We start from the raw sequence: 26,005 nt of genomic DNA on the forward strand, positions 1-26,005 counted from the left end.
CTTATCTCCCTCTTCTGACCTGTTAAGATTCCTTGAGAATTCAATCCCTGCCATGTACCCCATGAGTAGTTAATTTATTTTAAAGACTTAGAGGAGAGTCTTGTTAAAAGCTTTTGGAAAAATCCATGTATACTATACTGACCGGATCAATCTCACCTGTATGCTTGTTTACATTTACATTTTCAAAGAACTCCAAATGGATTTATGAGTCATGAGTTCACTTTACAAAAGCCAGGTTGACTCTTCCTAAATATATCATACTTAACCATGTCTACTACTGTTCTTTATTATGCCCAATACCACCAAAGGGAGTTGAGATCTCTTTTTCAGATAACTTCTTTGGTATAATTTGCCTAGTTTTTATCGCAAGGTTGCCTTGGGGCATCTCCTAGTTCTTCTAAAGCTGAGAACATTCGAATATTTCATCATTCCTGAAAACAAACAAACAAACAAAAAGATTTGATGGCCTGTCAGTCTGAAACAAGTATCTTGGGAGCTTTCTCTTGTTTTTCTATTTCCTCAGAGGAGCTGCTGTTCTGAAATGTAGTTCTGAACTATCATCCCATGATGACTCCTGGGCAAGCAAATATGCTTTGGTTAAATCAGCACGGGAGGATCATTAGCTATTGCAGCCAAGGAATTTCTAAAGGTCCACAGGAAGATTCCTGTATTTCCATAAGGTCTGTACAGCTGAGGAAAAAGGTTTAGTCATTTATATGTATGTATGTATACATATATATTTACATAGGTACGTATGTATATATACGTAATGCATTATATATGCTTTCTGCTTTTCTTCTTATCTTTATGTACCAGTAGAGCACTGAAAGTGAGTCCTTTCTAGAGCTGAATAAAACCCAAAACCTAAAAAGATGAACCTGAGCAACCACATTCCAACCACAGAAACCAATATTTCTACATACGGAACAGAAACCTTCTCAAGGTTACAGTGAGCTTCTTCGCCCCCTGTTGACTTCAGATCTGGGTCACAGCATGAACCAACATAAGGCTGTAGATCTCAGTACCGCGCTTCAGTTTGTGTCTGGCTTTTGACGTCAGAATCTTGAGGGAACCCTGTAATTAGAAATGGGTGGATGGTGGTATGATCCATGAGCTGGGTCTTTCCAAAGAGATGAACAATTTGACAAAGCCAAGAATTTCTGCAAAGCTGAACCAAGCCCGGAACAAATGAGTACCTTGTTTAAATATCTGTCTGTGACATTCAAAAGGAAAAGCTATGTTCTTATGAGTGTTCAGATTTGGGAGACATATGCTGAAGGCCCCATGCAGCCAATGGTAAAATGTCATTAGAATATGTAAAAATAAAATATAAAATTTTCATCCAAAATATCTGAAATGTAAGGTGAAGTAACGTTTATTCTGGACTGTGCTATGATGGATAATGATCAGTTAGTCACTGCCTGGAAATGAGCAGTCATCTTACAATTAGTGGACCTAATGGGACTGCAATTAATCTGTACAAATAGGTGATAATCCTAACCAATAACATGTGTTTCTAGTGCTTCGAAAGGCTAAATTTCCTAGAACAGAGGATAGTTTTTTTTTTTTTTTTTTTTTTTTTTTTTTTTTNTACAGTCAATATTTAGCAAAACCATGAAGTTCAATAAGATGGATAGCCTAGATTTATAGACCTTGGGAGGCAGAGAATTGACTACCACCGTGACAGTAAAAATGCATGCAGCTTGCTATGTCTTTATTAAAGCAAGTAAAAAACCATGTACCTGAAATCTTGTCAATATTGACTGGCCTAATAAAAGATATTCTCTCACTACAGAACTTCCCTGCCTTACTTTCTCTTTCAATTTGTGCAGCTCAGGTACCCTCCACTGATTCTTGTTGGTATTTTGATAGAATCATGAATACTGAATATTAGAAAAGGACCTTGATAAATCGGCTAGTGAACTTAGATGATCAAATGATGTACGCTAAATCTAATAAAGATTTTAAACTGCTTTTAAGTTCTTAAATCTTCTGTGAATGCATATTAAAATTGGAGTTTGTACTTTCTGCAAAAATGAAATAATTAACCATATATATTTGTGCCCTGTTGCTGTCCACCTGGATCCTCTGCTGTAGTCCCATGTTGTTATTCCTCGTCTTGTATTTGTGAATTTTTTGCAGGTAGATTCTGTGCTTGTCACCTGCCAAAATACTAAGTAGAACTAGTTTCCCAACTCTTCTGAGACCTCATATGAGGGGAACTTCATGCCCTTTGGTGGTGAGATAGTGGTAAATTATCTCTGAGAACAGTTTATCAGCTAGCTTTGCACCTCCATTATATTGTTTATATCTAAACCTCATTTTCTCCCTAGAAAGGTATTTGGGCATTGTAATGAAGTCACTACTCAACCTCTGCTCTGACAAGATTGTAAGACTTAAAAAGATCAAAGTAAGGCATTTTCTCCAAACCTCAAATAATTTTCATTTTTCTTTTTTGAATCCTCTCAGATGTCTTAATAACTTTTTAAAATGCAAAATTCTGGATGCCAGTTTCCAGCACTGGTTTCACCTCTGCCAAACACAGTAGTACAGTCTCATTACCTCTACCTGCTGCTGCCCTTTTCGTGCATCAGCTGCACCACAGCCTTGCACACATATTCACATGGAGCTGCTTGTTCATCTGTGGTCCCCAGCCTATGATTTTAACTGTAAATCATCTGTACATTTTCAACATCTATGCTTTTATACTGGCTTTTAGAACACTGATTAAGATGTTGAATACCATCAAAACCAGTAGCAATCCTTTAGGAATCTTTCTAGAAACACATTCAGCCAAAAAAATGATTTCCTGTTGAACACTTTAAATTCATCAGCCTTTTACAGTCAGTTAATGGTTCTTTATTAGCACTGTACACTAAGTTTTCAAATCCAAATGTCTCACGGCTTTAAGTCAATTTTCCTACCAAACTGGAGCGTGTTACATCCTCATGTTTACCTTTTCAACATTGTCTTCAAAAAAGAAGCCAGGATTGTTTGAAAAGACTGCTCCACACCGTATGAGCTTCTGCTCTGCATCAGCTAAGCTTTCAGGGGAAAGCATACAAGATTCTTCCTGAAAAGTAAAATGTTAAGTTCTTGATTACAAAATTGGAAATGTGATTACCAAAAGAGGAAAATAAAGCAATAAAATGCAATCACTGTATGTCTTGGACACCGAAGATCTTTCCTAGTCCCAACTCAGAATATCTGAGGCATCATGTAGTCACAGGAAATGACTCAGAAGTGCTTGGATGCTACTTCTGAGCACAAACTTAGTAAGTTAGAGGAAAAGGGTGAACTGAGATTTTGGCTCACACCCTCTCTGGGGCTGTTCAGAGCAGTGACTTGCTGAGCAACCTCTTCTTCCTCTACTCAGGTGGAATGCTCCCCCCTTACTCTTCTGGGCAATTATCCTTAAATCAGCTCACAGTAATTCAGTGCAAAGCAGCAAATGGGAATCTCCCCCTTCCCAGCTGCACCTCTCCTTTCACAGATCTAATTTTTTATTTAACCATTACACTGCTTCTAGATAAAAAGGCTTTCCTGATAGCCACAATGTTTTCAAGTTTACTGCAATAAATCAAAAATTATATTAATTGCACAGTTCTACTACTTGAACAGGTCCCAGCTTTTCTTGGAAACCGCAACTTATTAATAACATAGAGAACAGTCTGGGCATTTTTACTGCTTTTTCTGAACTCTCCTCTTGCCTCATCTTTTGGCAGTTTTAGCCATTTGCATGACCGTAGTGAGCGGTGCCGCGCGAGGGCTGTCACGGGGTTCATGAGTGAGAGTGATCAGGCTCGCAGAYGCTGCTGCACCTCACAGCACTTGTCTGCTCACGAGGCAGCCGTGCTCGAGGAAGCTCTGCGTGCAGATARGAGCGCGGGTGCCCGCCGCGGCTCCTGGGTAAGTCTGCGTGCGCAGACATTGCCGCACGCTCCCCTTAGGAACTGCAGCRTCAGCAAGTACGTCATCTGCTGTACAAGAACCGAGTCCACTGCGCTGCTGCTTCTCTCGCGCAGAACAGAAATATCAAACTCTCTTCCATTTTCACAACATTATTTACACTATTATATTACCACCTCCATACATCGATAGGCAAATATACTACTGTTGACATTTCTTTTGCTCCTGCTGTATTTTTAAATCACCTCTTCGTTGTCCTTGGCAGGACTTGACACTCATTTCTTCCTGATGTCTTTAGCTTCCCTTATCATTCTTCCACTTACCATAAATTCCGTTTAACTGTGATTTCTGTTTCTTATTATCTCCATTCATTATATATTAAAAAGATTATGTAAAAGAATTAAAAAGATTAAAAAGAAAATGTAATATACCTTCAATAAGAATTTAGGGTAAGTTCTTAGCATGACTTTGCTTTTGATGAACACTGCAAAGCGAATCTTCCAGAAGGGCCTGAATCTCTCCTACTCTCTTCATAGAAATAATTGCTATTCAAAAGGCTCTTTTCCAAGGCAATGGAGAAGGTAGTGCATCAAAGATATCATCATTAGATCTGTTAATGCAAAATCTAAGTTTCACTGAAGAACAAGGTCCTACAATGGATGAAAACATCAAATTACTTTAGAAACCCTCCTACAACGTAATGGGAAAACCAGAAGTCCTCCTCTAAGATGTAAATCCAAAATACCCAAAATTACAGGAAAAAATATGATGCTTCCATCAAAGAAGTACACGGAGGAAACTTTCACCTTGGATGAACACCAAACCACAGATCTCAACCACTTCCTTAGAATCACAGAATCAGCTGGGTTGGAAGGGGCATCAGGAGATCTCTAGTCCAAACTCCTGCTCAAAATTTTAGAAATCCTTCCAGTAGATTGCTTTCTAGTACTTAGTCAGACATCTGTAAATAGAAAGCAGCTGTATTATAGTTTGAAAACTGACCCGGTCTCCAGCATATGAGAGACAGGCAGCTGATACAGGGGTGACAGATTTTATGCAAAGTCATTGAAAGAAAGTCTGGCAAAAGAGGAGGAGTTTCAGTCTTCTAACTAAGAACCACAGGAAATCCTGCTGTCAGTGCTGGACTATGTTTGGGCCAGCAGAATCAGCATGCCTCATCCTGGCTGAAAATCATTTTTTGGTAGAAGATGAATCAGAGAAAATGTATAAATGTGTTTTCCTGACTGTGAAATAAAAGCAGTGTTAGGGAAAACTCCGCAGGAGTAATGCTTGCATTTAGGTGGACCTCTGAAGGCAAGAAACTGTCTTCTGGGCTCCCCAGATTCAAAACGCAGAGAGGACAGCAGCGTCCTGATGGAGATTCAGCAATCGGAAGAGCCTGAGATCACCCGCGCCTGTGGGAAGTGACCTGCTCCGCTGCACCTGGATCGAGGTCACCCCCGGCCAGCACAGCTGACAGCTCCCCGTGCTCTCGCGGCAGGCGTAGATGGTGGTGGGAGCACGCCGTGGATGCCATCTGTGTCCGTCATGCTGCCAGGGACCACACTGCCCCAGCGCAGCCCGGCGGAGCAGGCACCCACCCACGCAGATGGCTCCGTGCCACGAGGCCAGGAGGCTTTCACTCTGCATCTCCACTACGGAGTCACCGCCTTGGCTGGGGACAGCACTAGTTCCCAGAGAGGGCAATGAAAGGACAAGCTGACAGCAGCCAGCATCGCCAGCTGTGTAGCAGCCATCTTGCGTGTGGACCAACAGCAGTGTCGGTAGTCTTGTGCCCCGAGACAGCAAGGCAGGTCCCCATGGAGTTGCTGGCCAGTCCCATAGGTGAGTTACAAGGCTCTTCATGGCACAGGAATGATCCTGTGGAGCCAGGGCATCAGTTCCTGAGGGGCTCAGTGGACTCCCCCTGCCACCAGGAGTCCTCCTGAGCCATGGGATAAGATTAGTTGTTTCTGATAGCTTCTGAGGTGGCACATGCTTCTGTAGCTAAACATCCAGGGGATGACTATGGTGGGTGACGGCTTGAGACAGCTTTTGCAAAAGCTCTCAGCCTTGGAAATTCCCAAAGAAAGAACTCTGGCCTGGCAGCAATCCTGACTCACTGCAAAATCCTGCAGGCACCATGGCCCTGGGGGCATGGATGTTAGTATCGGGATGTTATGTATTGTCTCAGGAAATTGAGGGTGCTGAAAGGTTATATGGGTTCAAGAAGTAAAAGGACAAGTTCATGGATGGCACATCCCTAAAGGACTGTTAAACACAATGATACCACCTTGCGCTCAGCAAGCCACTATGCTCCGGGCCTTTGAGCCCGGGAGAGCACTTTGGAGAAGCACTGCGTTCCCATACGCGGTGACAGGCCTCTCCACTGGAGACATGATGCTGGGCAATGCACGTCTGACCCAGTACTGCTCTTCCGATGTTTTCTACCTTTCAGGTCACAAGATGTAAGCCAGTCTGCCTTGTGAAGCAAGCACGTCACTGACACCAATGTCACTGTTCTAAATCTGAGTTTTTAGAAACAGGAATTTAGACTTATTTTAAAATGGGTCAGCAATTCCCAATTACTTGTGCAAGCAGAAAACAAGGATTCAAATTTCAATTCCTTTTTTGACGTGTCTTGAAAACAGTTGTATCACTCCTTAGTTCAGCAATGCTCAGATGTCTTCTGAAGATAAATTCTCATGAAGCAGGTGCCCGAGAAGAGGCTAGGGAAGCTGTGACCATGATGTCTACAACATATTTCTCTGCAGTTATGGACAGCAAAGCTGAGTGACAATTTGATTGTCTACCTCAGAAAAAACTCTGAGCTGGAAAAAAACTAGGGAGGAATGGAGCTGCATTTCACTGTCACTTAATACTGACTATGGGTTACACAAGAGACTGAGAATGGGAGAAAACCAAATATGGGAGCTAGGCAGAGCTTCTCTTAGAAATGGAATTTCAGATGCCTCAAAAATTCTAGGATTTCATAGTCAAAGGAAGCATTTCATCAATAAAATACTACAATCATCCTTAAAAATATGTTGTATCTCAATAGAGAAGTCTATGGGGTGCAGGACGAATTTTTGTGAACACCTCTGATCCAGTGTTCGGCTCCAGCACTGGAGTTCCAGAGGGACCTGTAAAACACATTATTGTGCCAGTTGACTTCCTGAGGGTGAGGTATCTAAAGCTTTCCTGGAATCTTGGGGCAGGAATACCCTCCAAAATCTATATCTGTCTGAGCATCTTGTGTACTGTTTGATGTGCGAAACTCAGAACCTAGCTGAGGGAAACATTTTCTTGGCAACATCATGACTGAATTCTCTGTTGAGAAAACAGTCCAGGTTATTTTCTTCTTCCTGTAACAAAAAGCTCTCAGTGAGAGGGATTCAGGCATGGCAATAGCGTTATTTCTTTGTGGGACTGTGATGTGTTTTGGCACCACCAGGGAAGTCCCACCACGCCAGGTGTGCAGGGTCCCGAGGGTGCATCTGGAAGAAGTAAGATCTTCTGATGCTGCAAAATACCCGTGAGGCCATTCTGACTCCAAGGATCACTCTGCAAGGGGAGTGACAGGGGAGACCATCCCCTCAGGAGRCACGAGTGGAACCGATGACCTAAGCCTGCTGCACCCATGCTGCCACAGAGAGGCTGCGAGGAGAGGGCATCCCAGTCAGCAGGTGATGGTGACAAAACTGAGTAAGATTCCTCTTCTTTTCACATGTTAAACCAAGAGAAAGAAGAGTGCCCAAGTCAAGTCAAATGGTAACCCAAAACAAGCCAAGCAGTGCTGCAGGCAAAGCCAAGCGATGCCACAAACCAAGCCAAGCAATGCCCAAAGACAAGCTGAGCAATGCCTCAAGACAAGCTAAGTGGTGCTGCAAGCCAAGTCAAGCAGTGCCCCAAGTGAAGCAGTGCCCAAGACAAGCTGAGCAGTGCCCCAAGACAAGCTGAGCAATACCTCAAGTCAAATTGAGCAGTTCCGCAGGCCAAACCAACCAAGTAATGCACCAAGGCAAGCCAAGTGGTACCCCAAGACAAGCCTAGTGATGCCCCAACCCAAGCCCAGTGGTGCTGCCAACCAAGCAGAGCTGTACTCAAGCTAAGTCCAGTGATGCCCCATGCCAAGCCAAGTGGTGCCTCAAGTCAAACCAAATTGTGCCCCAAGCCTAGCCAAGCCAAGTCGAGTGGTGCCCAAGCCAAGCTGATCAGTTCCCCAAGCCAAGTGGAGCAGTGTCTCAAGCCATAGAATCATAGAATCAGTAAGGTTGGAAGGGACMTCTGGAGATCATCTAGTCCAACCCCCATGCTCAGCAGGGTCACCTAGAGCATGGTAGACAGGGTTGCATCCAGGCGAGCCTTGGATACCTCCAGAGAAGGAGACTCCACAACCTCTCTGGGCAACCTGTTCCAGTGCCCTGTCACTCTCACAGGGAAGAAAGTCCCACTCACTTTCAGGTGGAACTTGCTGTGGTTCAATTTCTGCCCATTGCCCCTTGCCCTGTCACATGGGACAACTGAAAAGAGTTTGTCCCCGTCCCCTTGACACTCTTCCTTCAAGTACTTATAGACATTGATAAGATCGCCCCTCAACCTTCTCTTCCCCAGGCTGAACAGGCCCAGCTCTCGCAGCCTTTCCTTGTAGGGCAGGTGCTCCAGCCCTCTGATTGTCTTCGTAGCCCTACGCTGGACTCTCTCCAGTAGCTTTATGTCTCTGTTGTTCCGGGAAGCCCAGAACTGGACACAGCAATCAAGATGAGGCCTCCCCAGGGCTGAGGAGAGGAGCAGGATCACCTTGACCTGCTGGCAACACTGCCTAATGCACCCCAGGACACCGTTGGCCTTCCTGGCCACAAGGGCACATTGCTGGCTCGTGGTCAATCTGTTATCCACCAGCACTCCCAGGTCCTTCTCTGCAGAGCTGCTCTCCAGATGGTCAGACCCCAGCTTGTACTGGTGCCTAGGGTTATTTTTCCCTAGGTCCAGGACTCTGCACTTGACCCTGTTGAACCTCAGGAGGTTCCTCTCCGCCCAACTCTCCAACCTGTCCAGGTCTCTCTGAATGGCAGCACAGCCCTCTGGTATGTCAGCCACTCCTCCCAGCTTGGTATCATCAGCAAACTTGCTGAGGAGGCACTCTGTCCCCTCATCCCGGTCACTGATGAAGAAGTTGAACAGGATGGGACCCAGTACTGAGCCCTGGGGGACACCACTAGCAACAGGCCTCCACCTGGACTCCATGCCACTGACGACGACCCTCTGAGCTCTGCCTTTCAGCCCATTCTCAATCCACCTCACTGTCCACTCATCTAACCCACACTTCCTGAGCTTCTCTAGGAGGATGTTATGGGAGACAGTGTCAAAGGCCTTGCTGAAGTCAAGGTACACAACGTCCACTGCTCTCCCCTCATCTACACAGCCAGTCATTCCATCAGAGAAGGCTATCAGGTTGGTTAAGCAGRATTTCCCCTTGGTGAATCCATGCTGSCTACTCCTGATCACCTTCTTCTCCTCCATATGCCTGGAGATGACATCCAGGATGAGCTGTTCCATCCCCTTCCCAGGGCTGGAGGTGAGGCTGACCAGCCTATAGTTTCCTGAGTCCTCCTTCTTGCCCTTTTTGAAGCCTGGAGTGACACTGGCTTTCTTCCAGTCCTCAGGCACCTCTYCAGTTCTCCAAGACCTTTCCAAGATGCTGGAGAGGGGCCTGGCAACAACATCTGCCAGCTCCCTCAGTACCTGTGGGTGCATCCCATCTGGGCCCATGGATTTGTAGATGTCTAGCCTGCCCAGAAGGTTTCTAATCCTTTCCTCCTCAAGGAAAGGAAAGTCTTCCCTTCTCTGGACTTTCTCCCTCACGTCCAGGCTGCAGGATTCCTGGGGGCTGCCCTTAGCAGTGGAGACTGAAGCAAAGAAGACATTTGGTAATTCTGCCTTCTCTGCATCCCTTGTCACCAGGGCCCCCGCCCCATTCAGTAGTGGGCCCACATTTTCCTAGTCCTCCTCTTGCTGCTGATGTATTTGAAGAAGCCCTTCCTGCTGTCCTTGACATCCCTTGCCAGACTCAATTCCAACTGGGCCTTAGCCTTCCTCGCAGCATCTCTATATACTCTGACTGCATTCCTGTAATTCTCCCAAGTAGCCTGTCCCCTCTTCCACAGTCTGTGTTTTCTTCCGTCTGAATTTGGCCAGGAGCTCCTTGCTCACCCATGCAGGTCTCCTGCCCCTTTTGCTGCACTTCTTACTCATAGGGATGCACCGCTCTTGAGCTTGGAGGAAGTGATGTTTGAATACTAGCCAGCCATGCCGAGCACTGCCCAAGCGAAGTGGAGCGGTGCCTCAAGCCAAGCCAAGCCAAGCACTGCCCAAGCTAAGTGAAGCAGTGCTGCAAGTCAAGCCAAGAGGTGCCGCAAGCCAAGCCGAGTGGTGCCCAAGCCAAGCCACGTGATGCACCAGCCAAGCTGAGCTTTGCCCCAAGTCAAGCTGAGTGATGCCTAAGACAAGCCGAGCAGTGCCCCAAACCACTCCGAGGGGTGCCCCAAGTCAAGCTGAGCCACGCCGCAAGCCAAGCTGAGCGATGTTCCAGTCAAGCTGAGTGATGCCCCAGACAAGACAACAGTGCCCCAAGCCAAGCCAAGCGGTGCCCAAGCCATTCAGAGTGGTGCCCCAAGTCAAGCCAAGTTGTGCCACAAGCCAAGCCAAGCAGTGCCGAAGCCAAGTGGAGCGGTGCTCAAGCCAAGTCAAGCAGTGCCCCAGGCCAAGCCAAGCCAAGCAGTGCCCTGGCTCAGTTCCCACTCGCTGCCGTGGCTGGTCCAGACAGCAGCAACTGCCCATCTCATGCAACAGCTCCTTTTGCACTTTCCAGACCTTGTGACTTACATTGTCAATATCCTTAAAAGAAGCAGTGATATCTTTAGCACGGATGCCTACATCACACTGTTTTTTCCTGACAGAGCCTTTTTCAATAGGTCATAAGTGGTCATTATATCTTTCGAGCTATGAAAATCATCCTGGTTTCAGTGACATCAGTTGTATCTGTGTTACAGACACAATTTCTTAATTGTGACTGTGAATTTTTCATTCCTCCTGCCTACTAACTGATCCCCAGTACTGACACACAAGCAGCTGAAAACTAGCTCCTCACCCTTTTTTCCTCACCACCGTGTTTGTGGCATGTGTTTCTATTTGCAGCCTTAGTGCCTGGTCCATGTGCTGCCTGATAGACGTGCAGGTGGGTATTGAATCAGCCTCCAGCCACTGACCTGCTCGAATGTGCAGCCCTTGACCCCACATTCAGTGCTGGGAGGTGGGCAAGGAGTGTCACCAGTGCTTGTGACCTTCGAGCAGCAGTAAGTAATGGCAGGCACCCACTGCTGTGCTGCTCTTTGCAGTGGTCAGCACTGTTGGTCATATAACCTGCAGGAATGTCCTTCCAAATCCAGGGAAAAGCTGTAAAATAATTTGTAGCTGTTCTGAGATTGTCACAGCCAACAGGTCATACAGAACTTTCAGAGTCTGCTGAAACAGCTAACATGGTAGATACCAGCCTTGCACTTCCAAATCCATTTTCATTTATATTTACACACTATTTTCCACCTCTTTATGCTGCTCCCACAAAGATGATTCACATGATATCAAGAAATGTTTCTTGTCATTAGTATTTAAGTTCTTTTGCTTAGGTCTTGCAGCAACCTCAAAAATAAAGCAAATGGCAAAAAAGATCATTAAAACTAGAAGAAATGTGTTGAGTGATGCTAGGCACTGTTCAGCTAAATGAGATTTCAAGTTCAGAGAAGTCTAGAAGTGGAGAAAAATTCATGTGGGGCATTAATATGTCATGCCTAACTTCAGCGAAGAGGGGAGGGAGGAAGCCTGGAGTGTCACAGGTATAATTGATGGAAAGCCCTAAGAATAAAAATGCAGCTGACATGGATGTGTTATAAATAACAGATCAGCATCTGGGCAAAAGACGAGCTGTGAGGTGAGAGTATGGTGGTGCTGTGGTGCAGGGTGGGTGCAGAGTCAACATGCGACTTCGCAGAGGAGATGAGCATGGAGGCAAGACTGGCTGGAGGCCCTGGGGGCTGCTGAGCCCAGCCACAGCCACGGTCCTGGCATCAGAGTGGCTGTGGCTGCTCTGCGCCCCTGCAGCCGGCCAGGGGAGGGCTGGGAACGTGTTCCTGGCAGGCATACACACACACATCCAACACGCACACATATTTATACACATATATATCTATATACACATATGTGGCTTCCAGGCCACTTAACCTCTTCCCCAGCTAGCCCGGCTTAACAGCTGCTGGCAATGACACACGGACTTACAAACCCTCCCTCGTGCCAATTGCTGGCACCCCAGACACACGGTCCCTGTGACCCAGGGTCCCATGGCAGCTCCATGCACATATACACACACAGAAGAGAGAGCCCTCGCCCAGGAGAGTAGTCAGAAATTGATTTTAATAAGAAGACAGGACAAACTGTGCCAATCAGGTGCAGGACGTGGCCAGACAAGCGTACTGACCAGCAGGGTTTACACATAACAAGACCTTTTTATCCCTTTACCCCTCTATTTTCCCACATTTTTTACCTCCTCAAAACCGCTYTGATTCCTCCCTTTCCCTGCCTTTGGTTCCTCCCCTAAGCACCCCATAACAAGCCTTGYGCAATCCCCAAATGCCCTTCACCTGTGTCCCACCACATGTCCCATTCCCAGCAGTGACCCTTGTCAGCAGGTGCCCAGGGGTCCTGTCCTGTGGCTCACCATGACGGGGGGTCACAAGCTGATGCTCTCCTGGGGCTGGGCAGGGGCTCACATCTCTGTCCAGGTTACTGAGGTCCCCCGAGTCTCCATGCTCCCGCACGTGGAGACAAGCCCAGATGGGCTGAGGGCTCTCCTATGCCAGACCTGGGAGCAGCCAGGCAGGGCATCACTTGGGTTCCCACCTGACACAGTTCCCCTGTGCTCCTTTGTACATGCAGAGAAGAGCGTGTTATTGCACAGAATCAAACTTCATTCCAACATCTGTCTTCTGAAAGGAGCCAAAGAGTTTCCACCTGCAGCATCACAGATCCCAAATGCTTGCTCACAGTATTAATTAACAGCACAAGAGTCTTTCAAGACAGTTCACAATACCCTTACTATTGCACCTGGATGCAGGGATCATTCCACGACACGATACAGTCAGGGGTAGATGGGACTGAGCAAGACGTTGCTTCCACAGCCTCATTCTGCGAAGGAGACACACCTCATGTTCATCTTCAGCTTGAAGTTAAAAGCAGTAGCCCCAGAGAGAGAGCAAGCAGGGCCTGCCGGGGCACTCTCAGTACAGTTAGTTGTGAGAAAAATGTACATTGCCTTCTTTCTAAGCTTCACACTGCAAACTAGATTTGTAACTCTTCTTCCAGGCATGCACAGCTACAAGTGTGATCTCCATGTGAAACTGGCACACATGCTCTCCCAGGATGGGTGACTAGGAACGTCTGTGCAGCTCCTGCCCCTCTGGTACGTACTCCAGAGGAGTCATGCATGTGCTTCCTGTCAAGCTGAAAAGGTGATTTTAACGACTGTAGACGGAGCTACTCAGCGGATGTTAGCCAGTACCCCATAACGAAAGCAACAAGCTGGGGAGATGCTGTGTGAGCCTGCAACTGTTCACACTTGCAGCTGTGACACCAAGCAGAAACAGTGCCCGGTGTGTCAGGGAGCCTGAGTCACCCTTTATTCTTAACAGGGCAAAAGTGTCATTGCTATTTCGAGGATGTGACTGTGACTTAGGAAACTAGTTAAACTTTCTTTTGGTGTTTTCTGCTTATTTTGAATAAAGTATTGGAGTAGTCAAGCACAAGATGTGGTTCAAATAGCAGCTGTTTGCAGAGGTGCGTATATGGACTAGTAAGGAAAGACCATTGAAGGGAATGAAAACTGCCTGTAAAGCTAATGAAGGAAAGCAAGTCTAATCAGCACTGTCACAGCTGAGTTTTGCAGCAAGAGCTGACACTAAACAAAAAGACCTTGACTGCTGAAGCCAGAGACAAAGACCAAGATACCAGAAACCCAAAATGGGAGGATGTGAAGCAAGAACTCAAGTGAAGCACAAATTGCATTAATCTCTCCCAGCTTTGGGTGTCTGCAGAGAAGATGTCTACAGTGGTGATGTCTCCTCTGCTGTTGGTAGAAAGCAAGTCAGTATGGCCAGGGCAGGCTGCAATCTGGTGGACCTCACCCTAAACCTGAGAGCCCCCAGGGAGAAGTTAGAAAGAGCCAGGCAACGTACACGAAGGAAAGCCAAGTCAAGACAGTGAAGAATGAAAAGGAACCTACTCTGAGAGCTGAAGGTGATGTAAAAATGACCCCATCAAAAAAGTTATCCAAGAGAGGCCAGCCTATAGCAAACTACTGCAACCTCCCCACGGAGGGCAGGGGAGGAGGTCCCTGGCCATGTCACACTATTGCACGAGCCATTGGGCAACCAGCCCTGCATGAGCAGGACAAGCTGTCACCTGAGCTGTTCCATGCTCCATGCAAAGCAGAGGACTTAAATCTTGACAAGGATGTGTGTATAACACTTCTAGGATTTTGCTCTACAGTAACCAGAATAAAACAAGAATAAAGCCTGAGCCGAGAGGGACACGCAGGAGAAATGCAAGAGGAGTGTGGGGCAGAAGCCAGCAGTGATGGGCTTCCTGCATGGAGCTGGAAAGCGCAGTCCAGGCACTGTGTGAGATCACAGGGGACCGGGTACATGCGGCACGGGGGCTCTTGGGCCAGCCCTGGCAGCAGCAGTGTCCGGAGCCTTCTGCCATGCAGGACTGGGAGTGGGAGCACCGCGGCACAGGACACTCCGGCACTGCAGTGCCGGCAGCAGTGATGCGGCGCCTGGGAGAGCTCCGGTATCGAAGCTTACCCAGAACAGCGCTTTCCTGCCTACAGCTCTTCTGTTTCCATGATTGCAGTCTGTGTTTTTACCCATACTGCAAGAGATTAGAGCTGAATCTTATTCATCTTTTTAATCTTGCCTGGTAAGGCATTATCTGGGAGTGATTATAAAATCACTGCTGATAAAATTAGTGGATTTCACAAAAAAGGGGTGGAATGATAAACAGCAATTATATAGCAGTCGCACAGAAAGATCCAGATAAGTTGGCAAGCTGGTCCCATTCAAACAACATATATTTAAACAGTCAGAAACATTCATCTCCTTGGTAATGCAAACCAGAGGCCACAGCTGTGGATGAAGGTCTATGTTCTGGGAAGCAAAACATCTGAGAAGGATCTAGGGGTCACGCAGTAACTGTATGTGGAGCATCAGGGCAAAACTGTCCTGACCATGGCCAGCGCAGTCACTGAACAGTTAAACAAGGACGTGGTAAGGAGGCAGAGAAGCAGAAGGTGGATTTTACTTCCAGCAATGGCACTAGTGGGACCTGTGCTGACATGATGCCTTTGACACTCACAGCCCCACTTCCTAAGAGATGGGGAGGCTGCAGAGAAAAGAAAAACTGCATCATAGGGCTCGTAAATGATTTTCAGTTAGTGACTGGAAAATAATGGACCTGTTTAGTTTGTCAGAAAGGTTCAAGAAGCAGCAATTATGACAAATAAGCACATTCAGGGAGAAAATGCTGAGATCTAAAGGTTCCTCATTCTAGAAGAATAACAAGAACTACTGGCTGCTGTGGAAACGATACAAACATAAATAAGCAGCAAGGTGTATTTTTAGTAGTGAGGAAGGCTTGCTATCAGAACACCTCTCCCCCTCTCCATGCGTATAAATCCAAATGGGGAGCATTTTCTGGAAGGCAGGATTTAGTTGAATAACAATTTTTAAAAGCTCATTTTGGTATGAGAAATAACATTTTCTGTGCTAGAGGACCTGACTCCATGATCCTCCAGCTTTTAAATATAATGGTAATCTCCCAAACAGCAACATCTGTAAGTAAAATGCTTCATCACCTCCATGGGGCCATGAAGCTCCATCTTACCATGACACTCTTCGTCCTGCTGATATTGCCTGGCCTCTGCTCACCACATGTTCCCCCTCCTCTCTGTACTCAGTTGCCACCAGTGGTGGCATCCCAGGACAAGGCCAAGAGCACAGTCCCTGTCACCTAGGATCCCAGCCTCTATCATGGACCTCTAAAAAGAAAAAAATCATACAGTACTAGTATTATGATGGCAATCAACTATTTCTATGAAAATAGAACTTTTCACCATACAGATCCCTCAGAAGCTTTGCCTGGGGCTGATCTAGAAACATATGTAAAAAAAAATGTATAAGAATGGTACAATATTAGCAGCTCAGCTCATGGCTATCACTGAGCTCATCCTGATTTGTTCCCCTCCTGCTTTGGCCAAGATGAACAGAGCTGCATACATACATTAGATTTAAAAATAAACTAGCAAAATACTTTTCTTTTTTGTAAAAGAATGAAAAAGAACAAGACACTACACAAAAGTGCTGAAAGAGACGGCAGAGGTCATTTTTGTTCATCCCATTGTCCCAGGTCAGGCTCAGTTATCTGACCACATTCCTGGGAAATATTTAGCATGTCCTGAAAACTCCCCCTTCATGGTGATCCAACAACCTTTGCTTTATTCCAGTGCTCAGTTATACTTAAAGAGTTATCAGACTTCAAGTTTCCTTTCTGGAATTTCAGTACATGATTTCTTTCCCTTTCTAAACTATTCTCTCATCCTTTTAATTAGTTTTCTATATATTTCAAGACATTGAGAGGCCATCACAATCGTCTCCTTTCTCAGCTGAAATAAGCTCACACTTTCAAGCTTTTCTCACAAATAATCAACTCTTGGCCTCTGACTGGTCTTCCTGATCTCCTGGAGACTCTCTCCCATTCGCCCAGATCTYCCTTGCCAGTCAGGGCCCACGTTGTGGTACTATTCTCTGGATGAAGCCTTCCTCATATCAAGTTGAACTCCCTACGAATGAGATTCCTTGGGGTTTTGTTGCTTTTTCTCAACAGTATGACATTACTGTCTTCTGTGCAGAGTCACCTACAACCCCACACACCCTGCCGCTGAACTCTGGTAGTATCTCAGCATAGATTTGTCTATAAACAGAACAAATATAAATTTCACCATTTCTGATCCATTGCTAATTTATCAACAACTAAGGTGCTTGCAGCCTCCCTCCTTGATTTTATCTTCAAAAGGAATAACTATATTTCTGACCAAATCACGCAAGGCACCAGGCAGCCGTACGACTGTGCCAGGACGACTCTGCTGAATGCGGCGAGCTCGGTGCACGCACCCCAGCTGGTGCTGAGGCACTGGGCACCTTTGACAAGTGCAGCATCTGGCCTCTCCTTTGCCGCTTTGCAGCATTGGCTGCAGCTTCACCAGTGCTGACGAGTGCTGCAGAGACTGCCGCGAGGCATGGCACTGGGATTTGTCCTGGGGAAGCCACAGAGCATCTTTACAGGTTGCCCAGAGAGGTTATGGAGTCTCCATATTTGGAGATGCTCAAAAGCTGTCTGGGAACGGTCTCGGGCAACATGCTCTAGGTGACCCTACTCCAGCAGGAAGGTTGGACTAGATGATCTCCAGAGGCCCCTGCCAACCCCAGCCCTTTGATGATGCTGTGATTCCATTTCTCCCTCCTCCCTTCACTTCATAGCCCGGCAAAGCGACCAGGTGAGGCAGTCTGATGTGATTTTCTCCTGACAAAAGCACATTAGCTGCATCCACATTAACTGTTACTCGCTACCTCGTTACTTTCTATGAGCTTACAGATAGTTTGTTTGGTAATTTATTCAAATTATTTTGTGAAAGTGAGGTTAGGTTTGTCTGCACAGGCCCAGCTTGTCTCCGCAGCATTTGCAAGGACAGCCCTTTTTTTCCCTCCGGCACCTTGTGACTGCTCATGCTCCTCACGAGCGTTCAGAGATGGACACTGGCAGGTCAGCATTACTCTGGCACACCTGGTAGTCTGGGGCACTTCTATCACCTTCTGCCGGCTGGAGGACTTCACCCCAAAGCCGAGCGTTTCAGAAGGCTTCGCAAGTCGGGGAAGCAAATGGGAAATGTGCTGCTGTGGCTGCTAAGCGGCTGGACGGGGAGGACAAGGGGCTCCCTGGCAGTTGCCACSATCTTGCCCCGCTGGTCTCAGACGCGGGGAGGGACGAGCAAGGGAGATGGGACGAGGCATGGACAAGCAGCTGGAGCCGAGCCGCGTGTGGGCTCGGGGGAAGGATGGACTGTCTCCCCGTCACGAGGCAGCCCTCAAAGCCAGCGCTGTTGTGCCACTGCACTGGCGTGACTGCGGGCCCTGGGAAGCCACAGCGCCCAGAGCTGCTGCACAGGCAGAGCAGTCAGTGAGAGGAGGGATCTATGCTGATTGCAGGCAAACAGATGGAGCTGGTGCTTCTCACAATTAAGGAGGAAAAAACCCTGAGAGAACTTTGATGCACGGAAAGGCCACACGATGCCAAAACGGGGGAAKTGGAGGAGGAAAGCAGGAGCTTGCAAAGGAAATGAGCCCTGTGCATCCTGGAGAAAAAGGGACTCCTAGATGATAAGAGRGACATTTTCTGGGGACATCGGTCATCAGCAGAGGGAAAATATAATCTGGGGAAATTCCATCTTCCAAAAAAACAACTTTCTTACCTTTCTAGTTAGAAAGTGCTTTCCATCTGCAGCTAAGCTCTGCAGTGCTTCCATTTGACGTGTCGCTAGCGAGCGTGTTGAACCTGCCACTGCCAAGAGGAGCAGCGCCTCCCCTCCCACCACTCCCACCCACCCAGACCATCCACTCGCTACGGCTACGGCTCCAGCAGTGTGGATGGAGTTGGAGGGGGAAATCATGTTGGCAGGAGGAAATGGCGATTTTTGCTTTGGTCAGTGTTGGACATGGCAGCTCCACGCAACTCCCGATGTCCCAGGGTCAGTGCCACCACTGTGGGTGCTATGTGCCCCTTTGCACACAACCGTGCATGGACACCACTGAGGTCCCTGCTGGCCCTGGCACTCACGGATAGCAGCATAACAAGGTCAGCTGGAGCAGTGGGATTCACAGCTCTTCCTGAGCCTGCCAGTAGCACGAGGCAGACAGAAGTCACTGGTGTAGCCCTCGCACAGGAGAAGGAGGCCCTGGAAGCCCAGGGGAGGCGAAGCCAGACACGGTCACTTGCGTTGCAGCAGAAGGCGTCACAAACCCACTCTCCCAGCACGGCGAATAGTGGCCATTGCCTTCCCCCTGTTCCCCCATAGCACTGTGAGCRTTTGGACTTTGTGCTTGCCTGAAGTAAACGGGACTTTTGCAAAACATTGCTTCCAGGATGGCGTCCAATTTTGACTTGAAACCACGAYGAGATGGCAAAGCCCTTGCTGCTCTCGGTAGTTCATCCCCGTGTGTCGCTGGGGAGCGGTGACTCCGGGTGGGTGAACAAGCCAAAGCGAGAGGCACAGTCCCGCAGGGTTCTTCTAGGGGGTGAAATGCCAGCAGGCAGCGGCAAGCTGAGCCTGGGGGATGCAGAGGGGAGGGAACCCCCACAAGCCAAGGGTGGGTGGGCGCAGGGGCTGCAGCGCGTTCCCACAACGTGTGGCACTCGCTGGCGGGCGCAACTCAGCGCGTGCACTGAGCCACTGCTACTATAAAACAGGCAATTAGCAATGATAGGTTGAGTTGGGGGTTAATAAAGAAATGATAACTTAAACCCACAGTAATTTTTCTCTCCAGAGCCGGGGATCAGCTTTCTTCCCAGAATGGCTGCAGCTCCCCATTMCTCTTCACTGCTASGAGTAAACTGCACATACTAATCTCAGCTATATCTGTGCAAAGTACGGCTGTCAGGCAACAGGCAAATGCAAAATATGCAGTTCAGGGTATGAAACTATTTCACACCAAGATTAGCATATTGCCTTACGAGGTGAGAAAAAGCAAGCATTTACCCTTGGCTGTGTTAATGATTTGCTAATAGTTTATTCAAGCACAGGAGCTGGCCGCTGGCCTGGCAATGTGACACTGGCATTTCTAGGGGGTGAAGATGCCAGCAGGCAGCGGCAAGCTGAGCCTGGGGGATGCAGAGGGGAGGGAACCCCCACAAGCCAAGGGTGGGTGGGCGCAGGGGCTGCAGCGYGTTCCCACAACGTGTGGCACTCGCTGGCGGGYGCAACTCACCGCGTGGGGTTGCGCTAAAGTGAATTTCTAGCTCGTGGGCTTGGTAAGCGCTTATGGCACATTAGCAGATGCAGAAAGAGAGAGAGATTTGGCTCTTATTTTGGATAAGTGGTGAAGCAACGTTTTTTTCCCTCTTGTTATCTGCATTTTATATAAGCCTCTGTATCTGGTATTGATTTCAGATTTTGCAAATCAAAGCTTTTGTTTACTTTTAATTTGACCTACCTTTAAGTTGTCAGCCATTTCAAGATAAGCGGTTTTATCAAGTAACCAGCCAATATAGGTCCAGCCAATATAGCCGATAACTGCAGACACGTGATCGCTACAATCAAAGCGTGCAGCCTCCCAGAARCGCAGAGCTGTGCGCGTGCCTCTGCTGCGCCATGGGGTGGCTGCTGGCCTCTGCAGAGCTGGCTGCAGTCGGGCTGCCCAGCGGCGCACGGCTGGTCACCGAGTCCCCAGCTCCAGCTGTGCCCCACGCTGCAGCCACGTGCCCCTCTCCCAGGAGAGCTGCCGTGACTGACCCCACTGCTGCCAGCTGCCKCGGTTCGCAGGAGGCAAATGGTGCAAACACAAGCACTGCTGTTCGAAAGAAGCTAAAAACGGCTGCTAAGGGAATTCAGTCTGTTCGGACAGCATGAAGGTACCAACATGCCCTCAGTAAGAACGGCTTGCAAGGAGGAAGGAAGGTGGCACGGCCCAGCCGCAGGGTGAGGGCTGTGGTCAGAAACTGAGGCATCCTTCAAAAACCGAAATGGTGAGTAAGCAAAGGAAATGGAAGGGATCATAAGCCTTGGCAGATTAAATGCAGAAACAAGGCAGTGAGACCATGGTCTGAGAAACAGAGAGATGACAGCTAATACTACGTCCCTCTTCAGCATGTCAGGATCGGGACATCTTCCAGAAGATCTGCAGAGCAATGGGTGCCAGGCATGAAAGGTGCACCCAGAAGGAAGAAGGAAAGGGCTGCTGCAGGGAAGATGGACTCACTTCTTACACTGGTGTTTGCTGGGAGGAAAGCGAGGGAGCAGCCCTGTGAGCACCCCTCTTCACTGGGGCACAGCAGAGGTCTGCCTGGAGATACAGTGACTGCACAGGCGATGAGAGGAACAAAGCTGATTCGGACAGATGAGAGAGCRTTCACCCACGAGAGTGGGAACCGCAGGATGTGGGAGTTGGATTATTGAGCTCTTTAACTTGCAACTGCCTTGATACCTGGCTGGTGGAGGTTGTAAATGTGATGCCTTTTATCATGGGCTCGGGGGAGCTCTTGGGAAGACGAGCCCTGCAAGCCTGGCAGCTGCAATGAGCAACACATGGGAGCTGCTGTGGGCAAAACTATGAAGGTGGCCACTGAGTGAAGTCTCCAATGATTTCTCGAGGGCTTTGACAAAACCAGGCAGCTCTGGGACAAGCAGGACGGCCCGGCCATGGGCCGACGTGTAGGGCAAACACAGATGTCAGCTCTTGCTGACGTCTCAAGGCGCTGGTGGGTCGCTGCCCAGAGGCAATGGGTAAGCAGCTGCGGACACTGCTGGGGACCATGGTGGGAGGGTCCAGGGTCTGCAGAGGCATAGCTTAAGATTACTGATTTTTTAAAGAAGTGTTGAAAAATCAAAGAGATTCTGAAAAGACCTACGCAAAATGATTTGAGGGCTAGAGCGAGTGCCTTACAGCAGAAGATTTAAAGAGCACAATCTGTTCAGCTTATCCAAAAGAAGATTGAGGGGTGACTTGATTACACTGCAGAAGTACTTTCATAGGGAAATATTAAATGGCTCTTTAATCGAGCCAGAAAAGATATAAAAAGCGTCAATTGCTGAAAGCTGAAGCCAGACAAATCCACATTGAAAATTAGACACATTTTTATCAGTGAGGGTGATTAACCACTGTATAAAATGCATGAAATTTGAGCAGTCATAACCACTCAAATGATTTTGTTCAGACATGGCTTATTCTCTGCATCCTGAAAGTTACAAATCCTGTTTCTGCTTCCTACACACTACGTGTGTGCGTGTGTGCGTGTGTGCATTTATCTGCCTTTTTTTTTGCATCCTAACATCCATCTCTCACATATCCCTGTTATCTTCTCTCTCATTTTTGCAGCATCCTCTTCTCCAGTCTTGGATACTGGCTTTGCCTTACCTCCAGTCTGTCCAAAATGCAGCTACCAAAACCTACATCCCTTGTAATTTTAGATGAATCATTGTTGCTAAAATCCTTCCATTTACTCCCCCTGATGTGAGCATGAAGCTTAAGTTATTTCTTCCCACCTCCCAGGCCGCCAAATCTCTTCCAAATCTTGTTTACTGGGGCTTGACCAATTTYGCATCTCGCTGTCTCTCCAGGTCCACTTCTCCAGCAGCTTCTGCTCTGCACTTTGCCTCCTCCTGGGTGACCCACATACACAGGCRCTCGGTAAGCATCTCCCCAGCTGTCCTTCTGTCTAAAAGCCATCTCATCCTACAAGCCTCCTGCCAAAGAATCTCTAAGAAATGGGCTTAACCTTTCAAAATATTAAATGGAGCTATCAAGATCATGAGATTTTTATTAGGATTTGCTATTCTTTTTCCAGTCACATCATTTATAASCTTTATCTTTTGCTGCATGTCTGGATTTAGGCCCAGATACTAAAATTGCTAAAAATCTACCTTCATACRGCCAGTTGCAGGACAGAAACCCAAGGTGATATTCTACGGCAGTTACACAGGAGAAGGCCCTGGTTGGCTTTTCTGCTGCCATTATCTTGTACACAAGGAGCATGATAATCTCAGTTCTTTGCCCTATGCAATGTTTAGAAAAAAACAAACAAAATCCCCAGATATGCCAATAATCCCAGAGCCCTGTCAACAAAATCCATCGAGATGTGGCATGATTAGCAGAGCTGARTGGCAGGCAAATTTTCCTTTCCATAAGGAAAGCTGATACTGTATTTTTAAATTGCTACAAAAACCTAAGCTTAAAAAAAATGGCTTCTTTTATTTTATGCAAAGTCCTCTTTTGGAATAAAAAGAAAAACAAATTGCAGAAGGGATTCATCCCTCCCTCACTCAGCATACTAGRTAAAACTGAGTGGGAACAGAGACCCAAGCTGCCAGATTCTGCCTCAGATGGACCTGGGCAGCTGGGAGCCTGGGCAGCTCTGCACCAACCACAGCTTAACCTGCACCACTGGGAAAGCTAGATGGGCTGCTCGGAGACCAGCTTCCTCTGCAAGCTCGTCCAAACTGCCATGTTTGGTTTGAAGGAACTGCATTTTCCCAGGAGGTTTTGTTGGAAATGCTTCCACAAGCCTGACCATCCAAGGATTTTGTGTCTCAGAAGAGAACCTGTGCTCATCTCCGTTAGTTACAGCTTATTTRTTTAATTTAGTAGCAACTAATAACAAATTTTGATTCTTCACTGTTTTTTCTTGTCTTTCTCCACTCATGCTCTGCAGCCCTCAGAGCCCTGTCTTTTCTTTACTCATTTATTCAGCTCAAAATAATGCAGTTCCTGCTTATCCCTGGTGTGAGGGCATGCCCCCATCTTTGCTCCGCTGGGACCATGGCATCTCTGACACCCACGGCAGCAACGTCCAGAGTGGGGCAGCTCCTCACCCTGCCAGGGTCTGTGCAGGAGCGTCCCTGGCCTTGGTCTGTGAGCAGCCCTGTGCAGGTAAGGCAGCCGCTGGCTCTGCCAAGCCCCTCGCCCAGCCAGGAGACCCGCTGCTCAACATGCAGAGCTCCCTGTCCAACCCCCACGCTCCCGCTTCCGGCCCGGCTGCTTCCCCACGAGGTGCTTCTATGTCTTGGAGCAGGGCCGACCCCTCTCTCTGTTGGTAGGAGCTTCTGAAGAGCACTTGCATCTGCGGAGAAGTTCTCTCACTCACGTCTCTACTCCCACACATCCCAAGCTTTGCTGTAGGCATGAGGATGCCAACAGGAGCCCACGGCCCYGCCACGATCACAGTGCCAGGTTGGGGGCATCCACCCTGTGCCACTGCCCAGGGAGCTAGGAGGAATCACCAGCCACAAAACGGGAGCTGGAAAAGGTGTAGATACAGATTGGGGACGTTCCAGCACAAAACAGCTGAACTTACAGCTTCCCACTCTGCGGTGCAGACTCCAGGGCAAATTACGTCAGGAGGCTGCATCCCTCCTCCGCTGGAGAGCGCCGAGCTCCCCGTAGGCTTTCAGGAACTGAGGATAAGCAACAACGCTGCAGCAGCCTATTTTTACATTCTGCTGTGCACACTAGAGCTCTGCTTCTGCAGCCCCACTTCTTAGYGCTCTCAATGCTATTTGCAGGTCATTAAAGACTTTGCTCCTTGCAATTGCAGCAGGACGAGTTCTAACCTTGGGTTTTTTAAGACAGCTGTACCCAGAAAATAAACGTTATTTTTACAACACCTTCTGTCCCTACTTCTGCACACAAAATGGAATTAAAATGTTATACAATTGCTAGCGCTAACACTAAAATTAAATTTCTCGTAGCCTTAAGATCTCCTATCAATCACCTCATTAATTTCCATTGCTGCACTTTGATGATAAGCTGAAAGCAGTGTTGAAGAGTGCGGATTAGGCCTGGAGGAGGCAGTGGAGGAGATGGGAACCTCCGTGCCTGCCTCTGCCACCCCCAGTTCCTTGCCCAAATCTGGATTTCAAATAGGGCAGAGTCAGGAGGCCCAGCCCTTTCTCAGTCCCATAAACCGAGTGATCCTTCTGACTGGGAAGTAGTTTGGAAATGGGAGCCTAGAAGCAAAAAACTAATTAATTCCTCTGAGCCTCTCATGCCTGGAATCACTGCCGTTCTTAGATTGACCTCAGCAGAACGGATGCTGGAGTTTGCACACTGCTGTATGGGAGTGTTTCCACAGCTTAATTTACTTTAACAGTTTCCTTCGGATTTTATTATAAAAATGTACTTACACTTATCACTGTGGAAAAAGTGATGGATCCTTGGAGGTGATGTACTGGAGAAAGGCGATATTRTCACCCAGTGATCTCCCTTCAGCTTTGTTCTTGCATGTGTGCTATGGATTTGGATTGTTTTCTTCTACAAGTCTCCCCCATTGTCTGATTTTGATAGTGCAAGTCCTTTCAACTTGAAAGTCTGGAGATTTTGATCAAATTCTTTTTTTCCACATTAAAATTATTTGAATGTTTTTCAGGGACAGAAAATCCGAGTTTCTAGAATAGTCTGAAAGTTCTTAATGCTTAATACCATACACTAGCTCAGTACAGAGAGATTATAAGGTAAATTATTTGAGATACCTTTGTGTATAAAAACTAAGTCAGAGACAAAAACGATGCCACACTAACTTTTACATCTGTCTTTCAAGCTTTCCGTCACAATGAATCTCAGAGCTAGGAKAGTAGTATGTAAGGGGAACCAGGGAACCACAGAGTCCCTTGAAGGATCCCTGTAACTCTGTCAGTTTTAGTCTGAAACTTCTCCCATTCACCTCCCGCTTGCCTCGCTGCACTGAATAATCCATTCGCCCTCTGCTAGAGACCATTTCTTCACTAAAACATGACTCTTGCCAATGATGGGCTCTGCCTGTGGAATTTGCTGTCTTTAGCTGATTGCCAATCTTGTTTTCTATATATAAATTGAAGAACAGGATATCAGTTCAGTGGTAAACAAAAATATTTTAGTTTTTAAACAGAACTGATGGCTTCATGATACTTCCATTGCATGAGAAATTTAACCTGGAGAGTTTCCAGGACAGCGCTGTCCCCAGCAGCAGCCCAGGTCTTGCGGCCTCCCAGCGCCTCGGCAGCCGGCCCGACGCGAACGCTCCGCCGTTGGCAGCAGCCGCCCGAGGTGCCCAGAGCACGAGGCCCCCTCCGGTCGGGCTCAGCAACACCGAGGCTCTTCAAGGCCCCGGCCCGCGCAGGAGGGGCCCGCCGCGGGCAGCGCTCCCCCCGCCCCGCTCCCGGCTCCTGCAGCTGACGCGCCGGGCTGCC

At 47.7% G+C, this 26,005-nt stretch overlaps 1 long non-coding RNA gene across 1 annotated transcript; it reads right to left on the reverse strand.

The window, feature by feature from the left end:
* Nucleotides 1-784: 784 nt before the first annotated feature.
* On the reverse strand, nt 785-25,999 carry LOC146591886 (uncharacterized). The gene is made up of 3 exons (XR_014896715.1): nt 24,965-25,999; nt 2,957-3,073; nt 785-1,074 (listed from the first exon to the last, which is right to left on the reverse strand). It is a non-coding gene; the product is annotated as an uncharacterized LOC146591886 (long non-coding RNA).
* Nucleotides 26,000-26,005: the final 6 nt, after the last annotated feature.

Source organism: Rhea americana, unplaced genomic scaffold, assembly GCF_003343005.1.
Source record: "Rhea americana isolate MKP2758 unplaced genomic scaffold, rheAme1 scaffold_354, whole genome shotgun sequence".
Lineage (NCBI taxonomy): Eukaryota > Metazoa > Chordata > Aves > Rheiformes > Rheidae > Rhea > Rhea americana.